Genomic DNA, 13,050 nt, shown 5'->3' on the forward strand with positions numbered 1-13,050 from the left:
TTACCCCACGCAATGTAGGGGTCAAGTATTAGAGATCTTCCATAAAAGGATGGAAGAGGATCTCCTTAGACTGGAGAGAGAAATATCACAATCTCAGACTAGGAAACATAACAACTTAACATCTAAACAAAGAAAGGCTCTTAAGAAATTACAAGACAGAGACGACATAATCATCAAGCAGTCCGATAAGGGGGCTCCATAGTAGTTTTGGATAAATCCTATTATATCAAGGAAGCAGAAAGGCAACTACTTGATAAAGAAGTATATACAAGATTGCCTGGGGATCCAACACAACGCTTTGGGGCCCTCCTTCTGGATTTGCTTGTTGATGGCAGATATCAGGGACTCATTGATGATGAAACATTCGATATTTCATCACCTCCCCAAGGTCCACAAGTCCTTGGAGGAGGTGAAAGGGCGCCCAATCGTTTCGGGAATAGGATCCCTTTTTGAAAATTTATCTAATTGGCTGGAATCTCTACTACAACCCCTGGTGTATGGATTGCCATCATATCTAAGAGATACCAAACATCTCTTGCGATTGATGCAAGACCATACCTGGAATGATGAAATGGGCTGGCTAACGGTTGATGTGGTTGGGCTATATTCGGCCATTCCACACGATAAAGGGATAGCAGCCACAAGATATATGCTGGACAAGTTCAGCGTTTATAATGCTGATCTAAAGGAATACATAGTGAGAGTGTTAGATTTTTTATTAACACACAACTACTTCGAGTTTTCAGGGAGTTTTTATCTCCAACTAAGAGGGACTGCTATGGGTGCGAAATTCGCACCAGCCTATGCCAACATCTTCATGGGCTGGTGGGAGTTGACGCACCTATATTCTGATCAGAATCCCTTCCTATCATCAATCACTAGCTATAAACGCTATATTGATGACCTTCTAATTGTGTGGTCTGGCTCACATGAGGACAGAGAGCACTTCTGTGAGTATCTCAACAATAATGCGGTGGGTTTAAGCTTTACCACCAGCTTTGATAAAATCCTGATCCCATACTTGGATGTCATCTTGATAGGAATACCCTTGGAGAATAGAGTAAGTACCTCACTATACATCAAGCCAATTACATCCAATACTTTCCTTCATGCTAGGAGTTGCCACCCCAAGCACACAAGCTATGGGATTGCAAAGGGTCAGTTTTTAAGGTTACAACGTAACTGTTCCGAGCATGACAGTTTCTTGCTTGAGAGTCAATCCCTCACCCAAAAATTTCTTGAGAGAGGATACAATAAAATGACTATACTCGAGCTTTCAATGAGGTATTACAACAAGATAGGTCCAGCCTACTTGAGGAAAAGCCTAAACAAAAGCCATCTAGGAATAAGCCTACATTTGTGACTACTTATAGCTCACAATATTATGAGGTCTGCAGAATATTACGGAAAAACCTTCCAATCCCGCTAGCTGATGATATTCTGAAAGATGAAATTAAGGAGGGTTGCTTTTGTGTTCCCAAACGTAATATAACAATTGGGAACCGAGTATCCCCTTCCTTACTAAAAAAGCCAAAAGCAAAAAGCAGTTGGCTAACTCAAAAAGGGCATTACAAGTGCGGTAATAGTACGTGTAAAGCCTGTGGGCATGTCAGTGTCAATAGGACGTTCCAATCTACAGTTACACAAAAGGTATATTCACACTCCTACTGTACTAATTGTAGATCAACCTTTATCATCTATATGATCACATGTTTGGCTTGTGAGAAGCAGTACGTGGGTTGTACCTCCCGAGAGGCAAGAGAGAGGATACGAGCCCACCTCAATGATATTGAGCGGGGTATCCTAACCACAGGAGCGGCCAAGCACTTTGTCGAAGTGCACCATAGAGATGTTAGAAATTTCACATGGTTAATCATAGACCATATTCCAAAGAGACCACGGGGAGGTGATAGATCCAAGGACCTTCTCAGAAAGGAGGCCTTTTGGATCTTCACATTGGGGACTAGGCAACCCCTAGGTCTAAACATAGAAACAGACCTCATTAACCATTGGTAATCTAGACCAGCCCATCACTTGGTGCAGTCTCTAATTCGTTTCCAGTATCTAAATTCAAATTTATTTATTTTCCTTAGGTATGTCTGATTAATCCAAGACCAGCAATGATCATTAGATAATCTGATGGAGGTCAAGTTGAATAATCATACAATAGGGGGTTCAGAGCAGCAATTACAATGTATGGGTAGCTTACCCAGATAATAATGAATGTATTGAGTATAGTATTTGAACTTAACAAGCTATTACAGCATTGAGGTTTCACATTATGGTTTCCATCCAAACTTAATTCCAATATAAGAACTAATGCTCCCTTTAGGTAATTTAGTACTAAAATATATTCCAAATAGGAACAGAATAGAAATACTACAAAACTATTTTCATGTTCATATAACATGAAATTTCAATGGTTAAGCTATTCTTAAGTACTATGCATATATTCATGTTTATGCCTTTACCACAGGTAGCTTACAATTACACTTGTGTCATATATATACAGGTGTATTCTTATATCCGACAAGTTAGGTAATATGGGCACTCCAGTATCTATATTTACATCCTAATTCTGTGCCGATTTAAACAATTATGTGTCTTATCACATTTGCTATCAAACCTTTTAATGCCAATACATCCAATGATGGGTTATTCATAGAATATGGATATGTATATGAATATTATCAATGTTATCCATCCATAGTCAATCTTTTTATATGTTTCCCTTTCTATGAGCAACCATACATGTGAGCGCTGCATTATTAAAGCATGCACTTTAATAAAGCTCGCACCCCCTAGTCCTTCCCCTAAAGGTGAACACACCTGTTAGCTGAATTAGGCACTAACACATCCAATAACAAGTTAGGCAAGTCTATTTAAATTTGCATATGAGAAATGGGCATTATGCAGTCTATGAGTAAGGCTCCACAGGAGCTGAAACACGTCAGACAAGCGCATCTTTTGTGCTCCTAACAGCCCTTACTACCTGGCCATGTTACTGTTTTGCCTGCAATCAACTTTCTAATACATGTTTTTGCAGAGCTGCTGTTTTTATGCTATTCGCTTGTCATTAAAGAACCTTGTTTTGAGAAATTGGTCCGGACCTTCTTCTGTTTCCTATATATATATATATATATATATATATATATATATATATATATATATATATATATATATATATATATATATATATTATAAATCTCTCTCTCTCTATATATATATATATATATATATATATCTGTATGTATGTGTGAGTGTGTGTCTTTGCCTGATATCATACATATTTCCATGTTAATGGAGCATTATAGCATTATAAGCATTTTACTACAGTGATTCATAAATTAATGTACATTTTCTTTGCATAAAACAAAAAAATATTGTTGTCATGTTCCTTTCATCAGATGCAAATAAAATATACATGATTTTAATGAATCACTGTAGTCATGCTTATAATGTAATAGCGTTCCTTTAACTCATTCAAGCTAACCCATTTCAATGTGCCAAAGCTGGTTTTATTACTTTTTCAATCATTGTGTGTAACAATCAGTTTGTTTTGTTCCAGCTCCTAAACATTACATTCCTGCTTTTTAAATAAAGATAGCAAGAGATTGAATAAAAATTGATAATAGGAGTAAATGAGAAAGTTGCTTACAATTGCATGCTCTATCTGAATGATGCAAGAAAAATGTGGGTTTAGTATCCCTTTAAGGTCGGACACTCTACCTAAAGTACGGTTAAATAAGAAGTGGTGAGTGGAGGGGGGGGAGTGGGCCTCTATGCCCCAAAATGCCCGGGCCTTTTTTTGGTCCCAGTCCGGCCCTGTTGCCCTGGAACCCTTGGCAATATTGCTGCGCCACAACTTGGCAGGAATACAAGTAGGGGACAGAACTTGACATTATTATTATATGCAGACGGCCTATTGTTATTTTTGAATGATTTGAAGGTGAATTTACCCAGGTTGCTTGCTGATACTCAGGTGTTTGGATATATATCGGGCTGTAGGATTAATCTAGCAAAGTCAGAGCTACTCTGGATCTATAAATCCAAATATAGTACTTTTAACCACCCCTTTACAGAGTCCCTATCAATTAATGATCTTGGTATGAGAATTAGTGCAAATCCACAGGAATGGTACCATCTGAATTTTCCCAAATGCTTGAAGGTATGTATAAATAGACTGGAAGAATGGTCAAATTTGCCAATCTCTCTGTCCGCACGGGTGATGTTAATTAAAACACAAATTTTCTCCAAAATACTTTATTTAATACAAAATATACCAATTCTTATACCTAAAACAGATATCCAAAGGTTCAATCAGTCCTGTTACATTTTATAATTTAGCTGTTTTGACTAAAGTTGCGTTAGATTGGATAACCCAAAAAGAACATGTTACGGTATTACAATGAGAATCCAATTTGATATCACCTTTTCCAATAAATGCTATACTTCATTGTCCTTTAAAGTCCTTACCATCCAATATATGTAATTTAATTACAATTAAAAACATAATTATAGCGTGGCAGAAATTTTGTATTGAATCTAAGTGTACACCATTTGTTTCTGAATTTCTCCCAATTATGGGGAATCCTAACTTCATCCCAGGTCTTCTGAGCCTGCAGCCTCTTAGCCCTCGGCATATAAGCCTCTACAAGGGCCTCCTTCTCCTCCATAGTATACCTTGCCTCCCTAGTCAGCTTGGCTTTCCCCTGTGATGGTGTCCTCTGTTTCCCGGACTGTGAAGCTCTACGCTGTCCGCCACTGGGCCCAGCCACTTGTTCATCTTGAACAAAGTGACTGGGTCCACCCACCGCTTCCTCCCCCCTTCCTGTCCCCCTTCCTGTCCTGTTCCTCTCCCTCTCCCCCTCCCTCTCTCCCTCTCCTGACGAAACTCCTGCCTGACCTCCTCTATAACCTCTCGTCTAATCTCAGTCGTGAGGAACTGTAATATTTCCGGGCTAATCTGCCCCTTATCCCACCCTCACGACATACTCCAACAAAAAGCGAATGTGCCCAAATGAAAGGGGGTCAAAATAAATAACAAAAATTAAAAAGTGCTCAAAGTGTGAAAAGGATATACATAAAAGGGGGTAAGGAGTATTTAACAAACAAAAATGTATAAGAAGACTAAAATGAGGATATGTAAACAAAATCTAACTATGGGATGGGTATGGCCTTACAGGGAATGGGATTACAGGGAATGGGGTATGGGATTACAGGGAATGGGGTATGGGATTGCAGGGAATGGGGTATGGGATGAAAGGGAAAGGGGTATGGGATAAAAGGGAATGGGGTATGGGATGAAAGGGAATGTGGTATGGGACTACAGGGAATGGGGTATGGAGTGTAGTAAGAGAGGGGATGGGGTATGGAGTGTATGTAGTGTTACCAGAACAGAATATCTATTACTTGAACCTGAATTGCAAAAATGAAATAGGGGTGGATAAATAGCTCTAGTGCCTTACGCACAAGATACGGTAAGTGATTGTTTCTGTATCTATACCTTGGGTTACCGAGTAAATGCCTGAGTCTGGAACTACCAGACACCTATACCTTGTAATTAACCGTTGGTTAAGCTAAGAGAGCCTATTCGTGAATAACAGCTAATAGTATAGAAGAGCTGTCTGGAGATACCAGAACAGAATACCTGTTAGTTTACCATAAGCACAGGATATAGTGAATAGTTATGTCTGTACCTGTTCCTTGGATTACGTTACTGAACCAATAAAAACACATAAAGAATAGACCCGCCGTTCTATCCAATCCATGGCTCTGAAAAAAAGCCAAGCCTCCAAATTCTGCCAATTGGTTCACAATACATCTATGTTTTGGACAGATGTAAGACCCAATAATAAATGGGAGTGGTTACGTCATGATGATTGGCACTCATACCAACCAATAGTAACAGCAGAATAACTTACACGTATGTTATAATGACGAATATATCATAAGTAACATCAAATGAAGACTAAATGACACGGTACATCTTATGTTCAGTTAATTCTGAACAATCATTATATACATAGTAATCAACACATTTGAACTTCAATCATGTGTAGATATATATACGGAATGAATCATGCTTAGTGAACCAATGAAAACACATGAAAAGAATAGACCCACCATCTTATCCAATTGTCAGGGTTCCTTACACGTTCTATACCTTTAATTGGTTCCATCCTTCATCCTCATTAGTGCTATAAAGGCACCTCCCTCTCCTAGACTCATTGCTTGGTTATTTTGTTTTGCATCTGACTGCAAGAACTAACTGCGTTACCCAAGTCAAGCTATCAAGCTACTCTCCAAGTTGCTTTCCTAAGGCGACCCGTTAACCACTGCTAAGGAACTGACACCCACTTCCAGATTAGGTATTAACTCTCACCCTAAGGCTGCCACAGCTTACCTACCACTACCATTGGTTATTGCTCCGGTCTGTTCTGAATTCTCCTGAGCTGCGCTGCAGCTCCACACTCACACAGCCGACCGGTCCCAGCACAGGTGACGTCATCAGCTGCAGCCGCAGGTACAGCTCTCCCTTGTCACCGCGCTCTGAGTGTAAGGCGGCTCCGGTTGTTCAACAACTTGCCTGGTCAGCTCTCCTCACTAAGACCGCTCCTGAGTCTTAACCTTCACGCCTTGTTGGTCAGGTCGTATATTATATTAATTTTCCTATAACAGACTGTCTATTTACAATTACGTAATACCGTAACTGTTTCCAGCCTAATAGCTTCAGCCTAAATAAGATCTGCTTCAGATTATTAAAATTGTTATCTCAATCTGTTATATGCTTATATTACTGTTGCGCCCTCACTTGCTGCTTGTACTCTTGAGAGTTCTGAGTACAAGCTAATAAGGGCTACATTAATACACAGAGCTTACACTCTTCTCGGCCTCCTGTGTAAAACTCTGTGTAACATTCCTATTCATTTGGTTCAAGTTGTGATTCCTAAAAAACAGAGGTATAATAATCTCAAGATACTTTACACAGTTGACACCAATCAATGGCCTCAAAAAAGCCAAGCCTCTAAATCCTGCCAATCCACTTAGAATACAGGGTATTTAAACTTCACGAGGACAGAGTGAGACTGCCCTTTGATACAGCCACTACGGCGAAATGCGTCAGTGGCGTCCCCCCTCTCCCCTTCTTTGTTGGTCTATGTTTTTTTAAACGCTATATCTACCATATGATTTAGGATAACTGTTTGACATTTTATGTCATTTCTACCGCGATTGAGGGTTACCTTACCTCTGGTACGGCTCTCTACTTAAATTAGACCTATTCACCTTTATTTAGCCAGTGGCTACACTTATAATTAATCCTCCGTAAATGGTGCACAACTAATAGGCACTTTTAGCTATATTAACGGTTAATTACAAGGTATAGGTGTCTGGTAGTTCCAGACTTAGGCACTTAATTCCAAGGTATAGGTATAGACACTATAATTTATTGTATCCTGTGTTTATGGTAAATTAACAGTTATTCTGTTCTGGTATCTCCAGACAGCTTTTCAATACTATCAGCTGTTATTTACTCGGTAATCCAAGGTACAGGTACAGACATAACTATTCACTATATCCTGTGCTTATGGTAAACTAACAGGTATTCTGTTCTGGTATCTCCAGACAGCTCTTCTATACTATTAGCTGTTATTCATGAACAGGCACTCTTAGCTTAACCAACGGTTAATTACAAGGTATAGGTGTCTGGTAGTTCCAGACTCAGGCATTTACTCGGTAACCCAAGGTATAGATACAGAAACAATCACTTACCGTATCTTGTGCTTATGGTAAACTAACAGGTATTTTGTTCTGGTATTTCCAGACATTTCTTCAATACAATTGGCAGTTACTTATGTTCAACCTGGTAAATCAATAGGTATTTTGTTCACATTATTAATAATGGTCAATTACAAGGTATAGGTGTCTGGTATTTCCAGACCTAGATACTCCTACGATAACCCCTTGGTATAGGCATTAATGTACCCACCCACCTGTTGCTATCCTTGGTAAACTAATAGGTATTTTGATCTGGTATTTCCAGATAGTTGTGCATTATTATTATTTATTTTTTTGATCTATTCAGGAAACAAGTGGTATCATTTTTATATTATTAACAGTAAACCAAAGGTATAGGTGTCTGGTATCCCCAGACTAAAGTACTCACACGACAACCTCCACTTATAGGCACTAGAGATATTTATCCACCCCTATTTAATTTTTGTAATTCAGGTTCAAGTAATAGATATTCTGTTCTGGTATCTCCAGACAGAAGTCATAAATCTAAATCTGGATTGAGGTATTCACGAGTATCTAGTATAACTGGACCTTACACCCTAACCGTGCTCATTGCTGTGATCAGTTATCCAACTACAAGACAAAACCTATACTCCAATTAGGATTTTGTCCAATTTCAAGTCCACACACAGATGGGCTTTACTCTAGTAGACATATGCATATTTTAAATGATATGTATACCCCAAGTTTTTAACATATTAAAGTAAAAGTTATATTTTAATTTCTTTATTTTTCCCACATATTTTTCTTCAAACGTTCATGAGTGCTACATTTGTACTCTCCTATCAGTTCTTTACTGAGATGTTGTTAAAATTATAGTCCAAGTACTAGTACAAGCACCAACCCCTAACGTATGATTATTACAAATACATAAAGGGGAACGATTATCACTTTTCAGTAGTGCCATTGTCATTTTCTGCAATAAACTATGTCTAATCTGGTCCCAAAACTGGAGGGCATGTTGAAATATTGGGTGTGTCCTGTCTAAGTTTTGTCTATGATAATTAGGTATCCAAAGAAGATCAGAAAGGCTTACTCCAGGGGGTAATAGTGACAATTCTATGAGGGACCATCCTAGCTGTCGTTCCGAGTCATTCCATCTTAATATATGTGAGAGCCTAGCAGCACTATAATATGAGATTAGGTTTGGTAGGGCAAGGCCACCCTGCGCAATGGGTTTTTCTAGGGTACGACCAGAAGATCTTGGTCTCTTACCCTTCCACACATAGGTGGTGATCATACTCTGTAGTCTGTTAAGAACAGTTCTGGGAACATTGTATGGGATAGCTCTAAACAGGTATGTGATCTTGGAAAGAAAGGACATCTTGATCACAGAAATACATCCTATCCCAGAGATCTCTCGAAATTCCAATGACTCAAGCAGTTTCCTGAACTCTGGAAATCTGTCTACATAGTTCTGATTTACCGTGGTGTAGGGGTCTGGACCAAGATAAACTCCCAATATCTTAAGAGAGGCTATTTTCCACTGGAAGTGGTATGTTTTCTGCAGTGGGTTGAGGTCATTAGGGGGAATATTTATAGGGAGAGCCTCTGTTTTGGAGATATTAAGTTTGTAAAAATTCAAGGCACCAAAGTGCCCTAGAATCTTAAAAACTGCTGGGAGGGACTCCCTGGGAGATGTCAGGAAGAGGGTGATGTCGTCTGCATATAGGGAAATTTTGTGGGTGTAGGGTCCAATAGAGAGGCCTTTAGTTTGTGGATCTTGTCTAATACATTGGGTAAGGGGTTCTATGGTCAGGGCGAACAAAAGGGGTGATAGTGGACATCCCTGCCTGGTGCCATTTGTTATATTGAACTTAGAGGACTGGAAACCGACACCTCGAACCTTGGCCGAGGGATGTTCATAGAGGGCTTTCACAGCGCAGATAAAATCGCTGGGAAACCGGAAAGTTCTCATGGTCTCCCAGAGATAGGTAATGTAAGGAATACAGTATAGTGCCAAAGATAAAAGGACCTGGCTGTCACTAATGATTAACCCCTTCTAAGATAATCTAAATGATAAATGCAAAATGTTAGTGAGTGACAGCACTAAAAACTTAGGTCAAAAAGTTTCTTATATATTCAGTGAGTTATTTGTAATATATGGTAGGTATAAATCTGTGTTTATATATACAAAAGCAAATATGTGTTTGCTGGCAGTAAAGAAAATTAAAAAATATAGAGCACTCTAGTGCGGTCAAATAGAAAATGTTTATCCAAATAGCATATATATATTAGGTAGATACAAATCTGTGATATATAAAGGCAAATAAATGTATGCTGGCGATAAAAAAATTAGTATATAGCACTCAAGTGTGATCAGATAAAAATAGCATATATTTAAAAAACACATATTTCTCCAACATAGGTGTGTCCGGTCCACGGCGTCATCCTTACTTGTGGGATATTCTCTTCCCCAACAGGAAATGGCAAAGAGCCCAGCAAAGCTGGTCACATGATCCCTCCTAGGCTCCGCCTTCCCCAGTCATTCTCTTTGCCGTTGTACAGGCAACATCTCCACGGAGATGGCTTAGAGTTTTTTGGTGTTTAAATGTAGTTTTTATTCTTCAATCAAGAGTTTGTTATTTTAAAATAGTGCTGGTATGTACTATTTACTCTGAAACAGAAAAGAGATGAAGATTTCTGTTTGTAAGAGGAAAATGATTTTAGCAACCGTTACTAAAATCGATGGCTGTTTCCACACAGGACTGTTGAGAGGAATTAACTTCAGTTGGGGGAAACAGTGAGCAGACTTTTGCTGCTTGAGGTATGACACATTTCTAACAAGACTTGGTAATGCTGGAAGCTGTCATTTTCCCTATGGGATCCGGTAAGCCATTTTTATTAAATGAGAATAAAGGGCTTCACAAGGGCTTTAAAGACTGGTAGACATTTTTCTGGGCTAAAACGATTGATATATAAGCATTTTTAATACTTCATAGTTTTGAGGAGTTATTTTATTCTTGGGAATTATGTAAAATAACCGGCAGGCACTGTATTGGACACCTTTTTCAATGGGGGCTTTCTCTAATCATAGGCAGAGCCTCATTTTCGCGCCTCTATTGCGCAGTTGTTTTTGGGAAGCAAGACATGCAGATGCATGTGTGAGGAGCTCAGATACATAGGAAAAGCTTACCGAAGGCGTCATTTGGTATCGTATTCCCCTTTGGGCTTGGTTGGGTCTCAGCAAAGCAGATACCAGGGACTGTATAGGGGTTAAATATAAAAACGGCTCCGGTTCCGTTATTTTAAAAGTTAAAGCTTTCAAATTTGGTGTGCAATACTTTTAAGGCTTTAAGACACTGTGGTGAAATTTTGGTGAATTTTGAACAATTCCTTCATACTTTTTCACATTTTCAGTAATAAAGTGTGTTCAGTTTAAAATTTAAAGTGACAGTAACGGTTTTATTTTAAAACGTTTTTTGTACTTTGTTATCAAGTTTATGCCTGTTTAACATGTCTGAACTATCAGATAGACTATGTTCTGTATGTGGGGAAGCCAAGGTTCCTTCTCATTTAAATAGATGTGATTTATGTGACACAAAATTTAGAGAAAATGATGCCCAAGATGATTCCTCAAGTGAGGGGAGTAAGCATGGTACTGCATCATCCCCTCCTTCGTCTACGCCAGTCTTGCCCACACAGGAGGCCCCTAGTACATCTAGTGCGCCAATACTCCTTACTATGCAACAATTAACGGCTGTAATGGATAATTCTATCAAAAACATTTTAGCCAAAATGCCCACTTATCAGCGAAAGCGCGACTGCTCTGTTTTAGAAAATACTGAAGAGCATGAGGACGCTGATGATATTGGTTCTGAAGTGCCCCTACACCAGTCTGAGGGGGCCAGGGAGGTTTTGTCTGAGGGAGAAATTTCAGATTCAGGGAAAATTTCTCAACAAGCTGAACCTGATGTGATTACATTCAAATTTAAATTGGAACATCTCCGCGCTCTGCTTAAGGAGGTGTTATCTACTCTGGATGATTGTGAGAATTTGGTCATCCCAGAGAAATTATGTAAGATGGACAAGTTCCTAGAGGTCACGGGGCCCCCCGAAGCTTTTCCTATACCCAAGCGGGTGGCGGACATTGTAAACAAAGAATGGGAAAGGCCCGGCATACCTTTTGTCCCTCCCCCTATATTTAAGAAATTGTTTCCTATGGTCGACCCCAGAAAGGACTTATGGCAGACAGTCCCCAAGGTCGAGGGGGCGGTTTCTACTCTAAACAAACGCACTACTATCCCTATAGAAGATAGTTGTGCTTTCAAAGATCCTATGGATAAAAAATTAGAGGGTTTGCTTAAAAAGATGTTTGTTCAGCAAGGTTACCTTCTACAACCAATTTCATGCATAGTTCCTGTCACTACAGCAGCGTGTTTCTGGTTCGATGAACTAGAAAAGTCGCTCAATAAAGATTCTTCTTATGAGGAGATTATGGACAGAATTCATGCTCTCAAATTAGCTAACTCTTTTACTTTAGACGCCACTTTGCAATTGGCTAGATTAGCGGCGAAAAATTCAGGGTTTGCTATTGTGGCGCGCAGAGCGCTTTGGCTAAAATCTTGGTCAGCGGATGCGTCTTCCAAGAACAAATTGCTTAACATACCTTTCAAGGGGAAAACGCTGTTTGGCCCTGACTTGAAAGAGATTATTTCTGATATCACTGGGGGAAAGGGCCACGCCCTTCCTCAGGATAGGTCTTTCAAGGCTAAAAATAAACCAAATTTTCGTCCCTTTCGCAGAAACGGACCAGCCCCAAGTGCTACATCCTCTAAGCAAGAGGGTAATACTTCTCAAGCCAAGCCAGCCTGGAGGCCAATGCAAGGCTGGAACAAAGGTAAGCAGGCCAAGAAACCTGCCACTGCTACCAAGACAGCATGAGATGTTGGCCCCCGATCCGGGACCGGATCTGGTGGGGGGCAGACTTTCTCTCTTCGCTCAGGCTTGGGCAAGAGATGTTCTGGTTCCTTGGGCGCTAGAAATAGTCTCCCAAGGTTATCTTCTGGAATTCAAGGGGCTTCCCCCAAGGGGGAGGTTCCACAAGTCTCAATTGTCTTCAGACCACATAAAAAGACAGGCATTCTTACATTGTGTAGAAGACCTGTTAAAAATGGGAGTGATTCATCCTGTTCCATTAGGAGAACAAGGGATGGGATTCTACTCCAATCTGTTCATAGTTCCCAAAAAAGAGGGAACATTCAGACCAATCTTAGATCTCAAGATCCTAAACAAGTTTCTCAAGGTTCCATC

Source organism: Bombina bombina, chromosome 1, assembly GCF_027579735.1.
Source record: "Bombina bombina isolate aBomBom1 chromosome 1, aBomBom1.pri, whole genome shotgun sequence".
Classification (NCBI taxonomy): Eukaryota; Metazoa; Chordata; class Amphibia; order Anura; family Bombinatoridae; genus Bombina; species Bombina bombina.